Source organism: Podarcis raffonei, chromosome W, assembly GCF_027172205.1.
Source record: "Podarcis raffonei isolate rPodRaf1 chromosome W, rPodRaf1.pri, whole genome shotgun sequence".
Classification (NCBI taxonomy): Eukaryota; Metazoa; Chordata; class Lepidosauria; order Squamata; family Lacertidae; genus Podarcis; species Podarcis raffonei.
The window spans coordinates 11,476,518-11,489,136 of NC_070620.1; positions in this window are offsets into that span (position 1 = coordinate 11,476,518).

Consider the following 12,619-nt stretch of genomic DNA (forward strand, 5'->3'; position numbering starts at 1 on the left):
TTTATGACTGATCTGCCTAAATCCCAGGGGAAAACCACCATACTAGTCGTAGTACACCTGTTAACTAAGATGGGTCACTTTGTAGCTTGCTCACATGCAGTCACGGCGGAAGAGACAGCGAAATTGTTTGTAGAACATATTTTTAGGCTGCATGGCGCCCCCTTGAGGGTGGTCTCCGACAGAGGGAAACAGTTCACGTCCAGATTCTGGAGGAAACTTATGAGCTTGTTGCACGTAGAGGTCAACTTTTCGACTGCCAGGCACCCTGAGACCAATGGGCAGGCGGAGAGGGCAAACGGTATCCTCCAACAATACCTGAGGTGTTATGTCAATGACAGAGAGAACGATTGGGTCGAAAAGTTGGCGCTAGCGGAATTTGCTTACAATAATGCGGAGAATGTGTCCACCGGGATGAGCCCCTTTTTGGCTAATTATGGGTGCCACCCCAGGGCGTTTCCAGGGGGAGGAGGGGAGAGATGGAGTGTCCCGGCCGCTGAACATTTTGTAGAAGAAATGGAAGCGATCCATCGTCAACTCCAACTCAACTTAGAAAGGGCCAAAGAAGAATATAAGAGGCAGGCAGACAAGAGCAGAAGGGAAGGTGAAACCATTAGGGTGGGGAGTCAGGTCTGGCTATCAACCCAAGGGTTGCCGTTCAAGGGGGGTTGCAAGAAATTGAGACCCAAAAGATTGGGACCATTTGAGGTCATCCAACAGGTCAACCCAGTGGCTTTCAGACTCCGGTTACCGAACCACATGAAATTGCACCCAGTATTCCACAGGTCATTACTGTCACCATATAGGGGGGAAGTCTTAGAAGAAAGGAAAAGCAGCAACCATGTGGCGGAGATCATCGACTCCAGGTGGAAGGGTAATCAGGTGGAGTATTTGGTCGCGTGGGAAGGGGAACCGGAGTCGGAAAACACCTGGGTGACGGCAGAGGAGGTCAGTGACGAGATCTTGATCGAAACATTCCACCAAAGGTTCCCCAGGAAACCTCAGCCAGTAGCGAGGTTCCGGAGGGAGTACTTTGGCACCACCGACGATGAGGAGGAACTGGAAGGATTCAGGGAATCGGAGTTGGAAGAAGGAACAGACTCCGATGAGGAGGAGTACTTGGAAACCGGAAACAGCAACAGGTGGAGGGAAGTGTTCGAAACTTCGGAAGATGAGGGAGGTTCTTTCAGGGGTTTTGCTCCCTCGCCTCCCGCAGAGGAGGGGAGGGAAGGGGGTGAAGGGGGCCCTGGAGGGGAGGTGGATGTCAGGGAACTGCCATCTGAGGAGCAGGAGGTGAAAGGGCTCACAGAGGGTGAGAGAGACCATTCAGCTGAGGAGGGAACCAGCAGGGGGAGAAGTGGAGTTCCAAGGGAAAGTGAGTCGGAGGGAGGGCTCAGAGACACTTCAAGCGAGAACAGTGGAGAGGTTTCAGGACCTCCCATAGGGACACCTACTCCTCGCCGGAAACTGTCACGCCGAGAGTCCAGAAGACGCGTTTCCGTTAAGGAGCTTTTATGCTGGAAGAAGTTCCGTAAACGCCCACTGTCCGATTCTACGAGCGACTGATGGAGCCATGCTTAAGGAGCTCCGTCACAGACAGAGGTTTGTGGACTTAGCCAAACTCTGAGGGACTAGGATTTTACGCACAAGCAGCTCACCATCCCATCACACGTACTAACAGAGGATTCTCTTCTTTCAGCTGTGTCTTGGCTCTGTGCTCGCAAGTGTTCTAGTGACTTTCAGGTAACTTGGAAAGCATGGGAATGATGTCTTGGTTCTGAAGAATGATATTTCCCCCAGTCTGACTTAGTTATCCTGGTGATGATTCAGCTAGATGTTGTACATGCTGACCATATTCCAGAAGGGGTTTGTTGTCTTGGTCTTGCTTTCGCTTACTGATATCTGTCTTCTCCCTATAGGTGCTCATTCTAAAATGGATAATTGTAACGTTTGACTTCATTGATCAGAAGGAAAATATTAATGCTCTCTATGGTTTCTTCTTCAGCTTCTTACAATATGAGAAATTGATAAGATAAAAAGGAATGTGTTATTTTGAAGGAACTCGCTTTTATTCTGACATTAACCAAAATCAAACAAGAAAGAGTAGTTTCCGACCACACAACAGGACACCATGTGAAAAGTGGGGCCTTAAAAAAACCTCTCCCATTTCCTTCCTTTTCCTGTCTTGTTCCTTCCCAATGGGCGCCGATCGCAGCGCCCCCTGGGTGCACGGCATGTTCAGGCAGGCAGGCAGGCAGGCAGGCAGGCAGGCAGGCAGCCAGCCAGCCAGCTATCCGATCAATTCCGGTGTGATAGTCTTATGTTTGCATACTTATTGGAAAATAAAACTAATTTATTTTAGAGCTTGTATTTGTGTGTATTCATGGTATTATTTGTAGACCCAGTAGATGGCAGTGTGGTGTGGAGAGTGTTTTTGGCAGCTTGTGAAAGGATAGATTGTGGAACGTTGACCGTTCAAAGGCACTATAAGCAATATATATATATTGCTTCATTCCCCTCTCTGACCCTGACTCTCTTACGACACAGTGACCATCCCAGAGTGTGGGCACAACTTCTGCCGGTCCGGCCTGATCCAGTGCAGCGGGGCAAAAAGGAGGCTTGCTTCCTGTCCTCAAGGCCGAGTTGGAGTCCAGAGAAGGAGCCTCATCCGCAATCAGCAATTGGCTACCTTTGTCGAAATAGCCAAGACACTCAGTCTTCAAGAGGGAAAGGAGGAGTCTGTGAGAAGCACCAGGAGCCCCTGAAACTCTTTTGCAAGGAGGTTGAAGCCCCCATCTGTGTGGTTTGTGGCAGATCCAAGAAGCACAAACACCACGAGGTGATTCCTCTGTTAGAGGCTTTCGAGGAATACAAGGTACCTTGAGGGGGAGAAATAGCTGTGTATTCTTCTTGGCAGGTTATCTTTTTAATTCTCAGATCCAAAGTAGGCATGGTATTAATTGGTGGTTGTTTATTACCTTAGAAGCAGCCAAGGGGAAGCCTGAGGGCTGCTGGGATGGCTGGGAGGAGGAAGTCAAAGTCTTTCTCTCTGCCAGGGGGGCCAAGGGATCTTCCTTTGAAATACAGCAGCTTCAAAGATTTGGGTTGGGACCATGGCAGGGAGAGAAAGGGTTAACCTCATCCACATCCCCCAGCAAGGTTGCTTTGTACATATTTAGAACACTACAAATGTGAATTGCACATACACAACTAAGGACATGTCTCCTTTGGCTAGCAGGATGCCGCCTCAATACCCTGCAAAGCAGATAGCAGCAAGGGATCAGCTGCAAGGGGGTGGGGACTGGTGGCCAGTGTTATAAGGAAAAAACTGCTCCTTTTCCTTTTTTTTATAATAATATTTTATTAAGTTTTAACAATAAAAAACACAAGAAAGTTTTAACAATAAAAACACAAGAAAAATATAAAAACACAAAAATACAAAGTTACAAAATACAAAAATACAAACATTTAACCAAACAAAGAAGAGGAAAAAAGAAAAACAAATAAGCACACAAAAAAAAGAAAAACACAAATCCCTCTTTTTTAATTTCTCATCTTTGGTTAACTTGTTTTCCTGACTTCCTCACGCCTTCCTTTTTTGTATCCCTTTTTAAAAATTAGTTCAGCAAATTCATATCCTGTTACTTTATCCTTAATTATTTTTCCTCCCAAATTATAATTTCAAATTTCTGTCTGTTATCAATCCAGTCTTACATTATATCTTGTTGCTAGAACCCCTTCATTTCATTTCAATGTCATCAACATTCATACATTTTGCAATGTTTCTGTAAATAAATTTTAAATTTCCTCCAATCTTCTTCCACCGACTCTTCTCACTGATCTCGGATTCTGCCAGTCATTTCTGCCATTTCCATGTAGTCCATTACTTGCATCTGCCATTCTTCCAGAGTGGGTAAGTCTTGTGTCTTCCAATGCTTTGCGATGAGTATTCTTGCTGCTGCTGTAGCATACATAAAGAAAGTTCTATCCTTCTTTGACACCAATTGGCCAACTATGCCCAGGCGAAAAGCCTCTGGTTTCTTCAGGAAAGTGTATTTAAATACCTTTTTCATTTCATTATAAATCATCTCCCAGAAAGCCTTAATCCTTGGGCACGTCCACCAAAGGTGAAAGAATGTACCTTCAGTTTCTTTACATTTCCAACATTTATTATCGGGCAAATGGTATATTTTTGCAAGCTTGACTGGGGTCATGTACCACCTGTACATCATTTTCATAATATTCTCTCTTAGGGCATTGCATGCCGTAAATTTAATCCCAGTGGTCCACAACTGCTCCCAATCAGCAAACATAATATTATGTCCTATATCTTGTGCCCATTTAATCATCGCAGATTTTACCGTTTCTTCCTCAGTACTCCATTTCAACAGCAAATTGTACATTCTTGATAATATCTTAGCATTGGGTTCTAACAATTCTGTGTCTAATTTTGATTTTTCCACCTGGAAACCAATTTTTTTATCTAGGTTGTAAACCTCTCTTATTTGAAAGTAATGTAACCAGTCTCGCACCTTCCCTTTAAGTTGCTCATAACTCTGCAATTTCAACTTGTCACCTTCCTGTTCTAAAATTTCCCAATATTTTGGCCATTTGGCCGCCATATTAAGTTTTTTCAAAGCTTTCGCTTCCATAGGTGATAACCACCTTGGAGTTTTACTCTCCAGAAAGTCTTTATATCTTATCCATACATTGAACAGTGCTTTCCTGACAATATGGTTTTTAAATGCCTTATGTGCTTTAACCTTGCCGTATCACAAGTATGCATGCCACCCAAATACATTGTCGTAGCCTTCAAGATCTAAGATGTCAGTGTTCTCAAGAAGCAGCCATTCCTTCAACCAGCAAAAAGCTGCTGATTCATAATAAAGTTTAAAGTCTGGCAGGGCAAACCCCCCTCTGTCTTTAGCATCAGTAAGTATCTTAAATTTTATTCTGGACTTTTTGCCCTGCCAGACAAATCTAGAAATATCTCTTTGCCACCTCTTGAAACAGTCCATCTTGTCAATAATTTGCAATGATTGAAACAAAAACAACATTCTCGGCAATACATTCATCTTGATAACAGCAATTCGACCAAGCAAGGAAAGCTTCAGATTCGACCAAATTTCTAAATCTTTCTTCACTTCTGACCAACATTTCTCATAATTGTCTTTAAATAGATTCACATTCTTAGAAGTCATGTTCACCCCCAGGTATTTTACCTTCTTTACTAATATTAAATCTGTCTCTTTCTGAAACCTCTCTCTCTCAATCGGCGTCAAATTTTTCTCCAAAACCTTAGTTTTTAACTTATTCAATTTAAAACCTGCCACTTGACCAAATTCCTGGATTAATTCTAAAGCCCTCTTAGTACTAGATACTGGCTCCTGTAGTGTCAATACAAGGTCATCTGCAAAAGCTTTAAGTTTGTATTGTTTAACTCCGACCTGAATACCTTGAATCAAATGGTCCCTTCTAATCATATTTAGCAAAACCTCCAGGACCGAGATAAAAAGCAATGGGGAAATTGGGCAACCTTGTCGTGTCCCTTTCTCAATTTTAAATTCTTCTGTCACTATGTTATTAACTATCAGTTTAGCCTTTTGTTCAGAATAAATCGCACCTATACCATTTTCAAAATTTTGTCTAACCCCCATCCCCTGAAGATTTTTCTTCATAAAACTCCAAGAAATATTGTCAAAGGCTTTCTCCGTGTCTACAAATATCAAAACTGCTTTTGTGTTGATATTCACTTGTAACTTTTCCAAAATATTAACTACATTCCTCATGTTATCAGATAAATGTTTACGAGGGAGAAAGCCAGCCTGGTCTTTATGTATCATCTCTGCTAATACTTTTTTCAATCTTTTAGCCAGAATATCTGCAAAAATTTTGTAATCCACATTAAGCAGGGATATGGGGCGATAGTTCTTAAGTTGTGTCTTCTCACACTCAGTTTTAGGTATAAGTGTGATATAAGCTTCTTTCCACGACTCCGGCGCCTTTCCCCCCTCCATAATTTCATTACAAGCCTCCTTTAGTGGTTGAATCAAGTAGTCTTTCAAAGTTCTATAATATTTGGAGGTTAGTCCATCAGGCCCTGGAGATTTTCCCAATTGCATACTCTGTATGGCACCTTCAACCTCTTGTTCAGATATTTTATAGTTCAAAAGTAATTTATTTTCTTGAGAATTTTTTTGTAATCCATTGGTTTTCAAAAATTGATCGATTTTAGTCTCTATCTGTGGCCCTTGTGTGTAAAGTTGTTTGAAATATCTCTGGAAGCAATTTCTAATCTCCTGTGGGTTCTGTATATTCTTTCCATCCACTTCAAGATTAGTTACGGTATTTAACTTATGTCTCTTCTTCAACTGCCATGCTAGCAGCTTCCCACATTTATTAGCAGATTCAAAGGTCTTTTGTCTCATCTGTTTAATTTTCCATTCTATCTCCTGATTTGTCATTTTCATGTATTGTACTTGATAAAACTTAATTTCTCTCAAGATCTCTTGCGACTTTGGTTTAACTCTAAGTTTCTTCTCTCCTTCTCTTATTTTTTCCAGGATCTTTCCTTTCTTCTCATCTTGAGTTCTCCTTTTTATTGCATTCTGCTGAATCAGAAATCCTCTCATTACGGCTTTACTTGCGTCCCAGATTACCCTTTTTTCCACTGAAGTCTTCAAATTTATCTCAAAATAATCTTTCATGATTTTTTGGGCCTTCCTGATAATTTCTGGGTCTCTAAACAAGGTGTCATTCATCCTCCATCTGAAGGAACCAGTCAATGTTGGTTTCATTTCCATTTTCACAGGGTTATGGTTGGAGCAAGTTTTTGGGCAAATTTCCACCTTTCGAATCTTGGGAGCCATTCCTCTAGTTATCCAGATTTGGTCAATTCTTGTCCAAGTCTTTTTGGCTTCAGAAAAGAAAGTCCCTTCTCTACCTAGGGGGTTCTTTGTTCTCCAAGTGTCGATTAAATCCATATTGTCTGTCATTTCAAAAAAAGTTTTCGGTAGTCTTCCATCTTTTGTTATTACTTGTCTTTCTGACTTGTCCATATTTGTCAATACCACTCCATTCATATCTCCAAGCATAATGATATTATAGTCCATAAAGTCCAACAACGTCTCATGCAGTTTCTTAAAAAATTCTGATTTCCCCTCATTTGGTGCGTATATGCCTACTATCAAGAGTCTCTCTCCTTGAAATTGTATTTCAATTGCCACAAATCTTCCTTGGTCATCTTTAGAGATAAATTTTGGTGGTAAACTTTATTTTGCATAGATCACAACTCCTCTCTTTTTAACTTTATCTGATGAGATGAATTCTTGGCCTAGTCTTTTGTTAATCAATACTTTCCTATGTGTTCTAGTCACATGGGTTTCTTGCAAGCAAATCAAGTCCAATTTTTCCTTTTTCAACAAATGAAAGATTCTTTTCCTCTTGTCAGGGGAATTCAAACCCCGAATGTTCCAGCTTAATACCTGCAGAGACATTGTGTGGTTATTCTGTTTTCCCTCCAACTGCTCCCAACAGTTGTTCTTGATCTGTGGGTGGTATCGCTTTCTCTGGTTTGTCCAGTCCCAATGGTAGCTTCCCTGGGTCCAAAACTCCTGGTCTTGGTGTCTTCGGCTCTTTTTCCTCTGCCTCTTTTTGTAGATCTTCCTCGTGGTCTTTCAAAAATCTCACTTTGTCCTCCTCTGATCTTATCTTCACTTTTTTCCCTTTGTAAGTGAAAGACAGACCCTGGGGAAACTCCCACCTGAAGATGATGCTATTTCTTCTTAACAAGTACACTAGGTCTCCGTAGTTGGCTCTAAGGTCCAATAGGTGTTTTGGGATATCTTTAAAAATTTCTATTCTTGAATCCTCTATTTCCAGTGATTTCTTGTAGTGGAGGCTCGGTATTTTGTCCCTCTCTTCTTTAGATCTGAGTGAAATCAGACAATCTCTTACCCTGTTCTTTCTCCCCCCTTTGCCAATTCTAAAGGCACTCACTATCTTAAAGTCTTTATCTGAGTCAAGGCCCCAGAATTCTTCAAATTCCTGTGTAAGAAAGTCACTCAGGTTACCCTCTTCCACATCTGGTACCGCCCTGATCCTTAAATTAGTCTGTTTATCTCTAAGTTCAATTAAGGACAGTTGTACCTTATGGTCCTCCAATTGCTTATTGATTGGCAGTATCTTTTCCTCTACCGCCAGCACCTTCTCTTTTGCTTCCTCAGCAATTTTCCTTGTCAATTTAGATTCCTGCAGCAGCCGGTCAATGGCCTGTGTATTAGAGCTGATAGTTGTAGTGTTTAAGTCAATTTTAGCTGACAGTTTTTCCAAAGCTCCAAATATTTTATCTAGTGATGCATTTAATGTCTCTTCAGAGCCCACACCTTTTGCTCCCGACTGCCCAATATCTTCTTTTTCTAGAGCAGGAGGGGCTACTATTGATTGTCTTCGTTGCTGCTGCCTGGTTTTTATCCTTGAAGGTTTTTCCTGGGATTGAAGTTGATCCATTACTTTATCTTTAGAGCTCAAGGTCACTCTCACAGCTTAAGTTTATTTTGTTATGGGAAAGTCTCCTAGCCAGCTGTAATGGAAAATCGCCAGTTATATCACAAGCCTCCTCTAGGGGAGCACATTAGCAACAATGTTCTTTTCAATGCAACTTGTTTCTAAAGGCAGTAGTATCCTTTTTAAATTTCCAATTTTCCAATAAAAAGCAACAATTGCAAAGGGGGTCCTTCAATATTTTCAGTTCAATTGCAGAGTGATCACATATAGTTACAATGTCTATAAACGGTGCAACACTTTCTGCTGTCCTGGCAGACCAAAATCAGGGGTTAAGCGGTGGTCTTTCCCCCCCCTCCCTTTTTCCTTCAATCAAAGTATTTTCTTCTCCTCCCCCCCACTCTGAGAGGGAGTTCTTTTATCTGGCATTAAAATTTAGTTCCTTTTAGCTCAACTTTTCCAGTTCTTTGTTTCAAAAGTCTTTGCTTTAGTTCTATTTACAAAACTGGAAGACGGACTTCCTTTTTGCGCCTTCCCGCTTCAGTGCCAAATTCAAGTTCGTTGCGTCGATCAAAGGAACAAGTCCTTTGATCTCCCGATCTTTGCAAAGTCTTACTCACGGGTTGTAGTTTAGAAGCCAAAATTTCAAAGGAAAAAGGTCAGCGCTCTCCGGCAACAGCTGTGCAGCTTCACTCCGCAGAAGTAGCGATCGACTCTCAGCACAGCGCCAAACACCCCGTCTCACTCTGGAGCTCTTTACAGGGTTCCTTTGCAAAACGGGGGGGGGGGGCGCAAAAGGTGCCCGCCGAGTCCCACGGTCGCAGGCTTCGCTCGTCTGCAGTTTTCGAAAGGGTCCCCGCTTCGCTGCAGCGGGAAGACCCGATTTCTGCGGAGCTTCTCCCTCCAATTCAGAGGGATTCCACCATTGCCGATGGCGCCGCCTCCGGAAGTCCAAAAACAAAACCTGCTCCTTTTCCCTTATGGGGTACCTCAGAGCCCATATAGAGTCCTTACATAGGTTCCCTATTGGTAGGAGAAAATAACAGAGGCCAACCAGAGAATATTGAGAAGCAAAGCAGCTAGTAAGCCAGATCTTTATTAACTGTTGCAACAGGGCGCTCACCACCACCACCACCCCCACGCAGAAGGGAGGAGGAGACCCCGAACCATGCACGCAAGTCGTTATATAGACATTTGAAATTGGCCACCCTGGAGCCCAAGACCACCCCTCCATACTGTTGAAATGTCGCCAGCCCACAAGCTGTGCCAGCCTCCCAGTGCACTCAAAAAGCGAAACATTCCGATGGTCACTCCCTGGCTGCCGTTCAGGAATCTTCCTCTCAGTCCAGGTGACCGGTCATTAGGCAGCTTCTCTTTTATAAGAAAAGCATACCAGTTTCCCTTGCAAACATTAGAAGGGAAAAGGCAGTCTTGTAGTCTCATTACTACATTTATTTACTGCAAAACAACAAACACAAAGGACTGCATGTCTGAGCAGTCAAGCCCTGGGTTTTGTTTTGTTTTTTTTAATAAATTTTTATTGATTTTCCAACATAAATTATAACACATTACAACTTACAATACAAAGACAAACAAACATATAAACATGTATAATTTCATAACCTTTTTTTCTTAAACCCAATTTCAACGACTTCCCCATGCCTCCCTTTTCTGCATCCCTGTTTTAAACTTTTTCAGCAACCCCTAATCTCAATTACTTATAATTCACTTTCTTTAACCTTTTTCTCTTACCCAATCATTTATCGCTGCAAATCTGCTTTGCCTTACCCATGACATTTTAGCACTCAATAATTTTACAACAGTTCTTGAGGTAAAGTTTAAATTTCTTCCAATCTTCTTCCACCGTCTCTTTTCCTTGGTCACGGATTCTGCCCGTCATCTCAGCCAGTCCCATATAGTCAATCACCTTCGTCTGCCACTCTTCCAGCGTGGGTAGTTCTTGTGTCTTCCAATACTTTGCTAGAAGAACTCTTGCTGCTGTTGTAGCGTACATAAAAAACGTCCTATCTTTCCTTGACACCAATTGGCCTACCATGCCCAGGAGAAAAGCCTCTGGTTTCTTATGAAAGGTACACTTAAGAACCTTCTTAATTTCATTATAGATCATCTCCCAGAAGACCTTAATCCTTGGGCACGTCCACCAAAGGTGATAGAAAGTACCTTCCGTTTCATTACATTTCCAGCATTTGTTATTGGGCAAATGATAAATTTTTGCAAGCTTGACTGGGGTCATGTACCACCTATAAATCATTTTCATAATATTCTCTCTTAAGGCATTACATGCCGTGAACTTTATACCGGTGGTCCATAACTGTTCCCAGTCAGCAAACATAATGTCATGACCAATGTCTTGTGCCCATTTAATCATAGCTGATTTAACCGTTTCATCCTGTGTATTCCATTTCAACAGCAAGTTGTACATTCTTGACAAATTCTTAGTATTGGGTTCTAACAATTCTGTTTCTAATTTTGATCTTTCCACCTGGAAGCCAATTTTCCTGTCCTGTTTGAATACTTCATTTATCTGGTAATAGTGAAGCCAATCTCTTACTTTAGACTTCAGTTTCTCATAACTCTGTAATTTCACTTTCCCCCCCTCTTGTTCTATAATTTCCCAATATTTTGGCCATTTGGATTCCATATTAAGTTTTTTCACTTCCTTTGCTTCCATTGGTGACAACCACCTGGGGGTTTTATTTTCCAGCAAGTCTTTATACCGAATCCAGACATTATATAGTGCTTTCCTAACAATATGATTCTTGAAACCTTTATGAGTCTTTACCTTGTCATACCATATATATGCATGCCAACCAAACCTGTTATTGAACCCTTCCAAGTCCAAAATATCTGTGTTCTCAAGAAGCAGCCAGTCTTTCAGCCAGCAAAAAGCCGCTGATTCATAATACCACACACCCAGCTCTCTCCTGAGAGTGGAAGAGAGTGGAAGAGACTTCTCGTCCCAGCACACAGTGAGAGTCACGCTGAGAACAGAATCTCACTTCCTTTCTCACGCTGTGCCACCTCACATGATGTAAACAGCATCTGCTGTTTCCTGCCAGCGTGGCAACTGGTGAGGGCTGAAATCCCAACACATACATCATACATACATCACAGAAGGGGTGGTCTACAACAGAATCCTGTCTGGCAGGAAACCTGTTGCTGGGTTTACCTGGATATTCTTTTGTGATGAGCCCTTATCTACGCTCTATTACGCTTTTTCTTTACAGAGGGGGCTATGCATGTTCCATCTGCCTTAAAAGTTTATAGTGCAAAAGTGGTTGCAACTACGGCCTATGCGGTCCCTTTATGGGGCGCTTTTGTAAACTTCATGCCTCTGGTGACATTGCAAAATCTTTTTCTCAGACGCCTTTTGAAACTACCCTCCTGTGTAAGCAACTCTGCTATTCGCTTAGAACTCAAGACCCCCTCCTTAGAGATCCTGATGTGGAGACATGCCTTTAATTACTGGCTGTCCCTTTGGCATAAATTGCCCAATTACCATCTTATTCAGTGCCTTTGGAGAGATGAATTTACCAGCCCATGGGCAACAAAAATCCATTCCAAACTGTTGTCTTATGGAATCTCTCCTTCCGATATACTAAATTTAGATCTAATTACAGCAAAAAAGGTCATCAAACAAAGATTGGAGGAGGTTGATTTGCAACAAAATCTTACTACAGGTGGAGGTACATGTTCCCCGATAAATCAGGGCATTACATTTATGTCCCAGATACCTCGATATCTGTCTACCTTATCGGTTGCGTCGCATAGATTCGCTTTTGTTAGAGCCAGATTTAATGTGTTCCCCTCAAATGTGCTGAGTAATAGATTTTCTAACGGTAAAACCTCTGTTTTATGCGCATGTGACAGCAAATCAATAGAATCCCTTTATCATATCTTGTTTAATTGTCCTTTATATATTGTTCCCCGATCAAGGATTCTGAGTTCAATCATCTTGGAAACTGTTACTAAACCACCTGAATTTCATCTAGCCTATTTACTCCAGGACATTGACTCTTATAGAACATTACAGGTTGCCAGATTCCTGAATTCAGTTCTTTCATATAAAAGACTTCATGGAATGCTGCATGACTATTAA